Below are 1,169 nucleotides of genomic sequence, written 5' to 3'. Positions count from 1 at the left end.
ATCCAGAAGAGCCCTCAGGCAAAATTTAAAGTTGTCCACATTCACCGTTTGGCCAGATATAACGATGATCCAGGAGTTACCTAATCGGGGCGATCGGGGTTAAGAAGGGGGGCAGTGTAACGGAAATGGTCTGGGGTACTTACGTTTGGAATGGGGGATCGAAATTCATGGTATTTCAGTAAATGGGAGCCCCATTAGGGCCCCATTGTTATTGATTGTTATTAATTTAATCAGTCAAAGTTATCAGGCAAGTTATCAAAGATATTAGTTAGAAATTTTTAAACCAGAATAGATTATCCAGAGTCCTAGTTTGTAGTTTTGCTTTTTGACAGTGACTAATAATTTCATGTTAATGTCAATTAAAAATTATTGGTTGCCTCAATAAAATAAAACGAAGAAGATTTACTAGGTATGTAATTTTTACATTATTGTATGTATCCTCATACGTGTATTAATAAATTTTATATGATTTTGTAATGACATCGGAATAAAATCATCAGGATGTCAATCTTTATGATGATTTGTTGAGTTGACTCCTTCTGAGGTGTCGTCTTTGGAAAATGAAGGATTACTTGATATTGAACGTATTAACAGTAATGCAGGGCCAAGTACCGAAATAGAAACAATCAGTAATGCGGGGTCAAGAGCCGAAATTGAACCCATTAACAATGAAGTGCCAAGCACCTATTAGAAAAAAGACAAGGGAAGGGAAGAAGCAAAAGTGCAGAGGACGAAAACACGAGAAAGAGAAAAAAAATTCTAAGGCATGGTCTAGAAATGTGGGTAAAGAAGTAGACCCCACCACTTCACGTCCCACTTTTAACAGTGCTAACGTCACCTGTATATGGTTTGACACCTGACAGAACATTAGATACTGGCAACGTTGTATTCCAAAGGGGCTACAATTAGCCGCTTCTGGCCAGTCTATCTGTTATAGTAGGTTGACCTTCATTCACCGACTCACAGGTGGCAGCACCTAAGCACCATTTCAAATGCCAGCATATATCTCACCCCATAACATCTATACCGACTCGGTTCAAATAGCACTTGCAACCTATACCATAGAGTAAGTAAAATAAGAGAGGTGGCAATCATATGGGGGTCCTTGTTACCGCGTTACGCAGGTAGCGCTGCAACTGGCTGACCGGCGACTGACGGCACTAAAATTT

This window comes from Dendroctonus ponderosae, unplaced genomic scaffold (assembly GCF_020466585.1).
Source record: "Dendroctonus ponderosae isolate FM_Combo_2020 unplaced genomic scaffold, Dpon_F_20191213v2 Dpon_F_20191213_10, whole genome shotgun sequence".
Lineage (NCBI taxonomy): Eukaryota > Metazoa > Arthropoda > Insecta > Coleoptera > Curculionidae > Dendroctonus > Dendroctonus ponderosae.
This window is presented reverse-complemented; position numbering follows the sequence as displayed.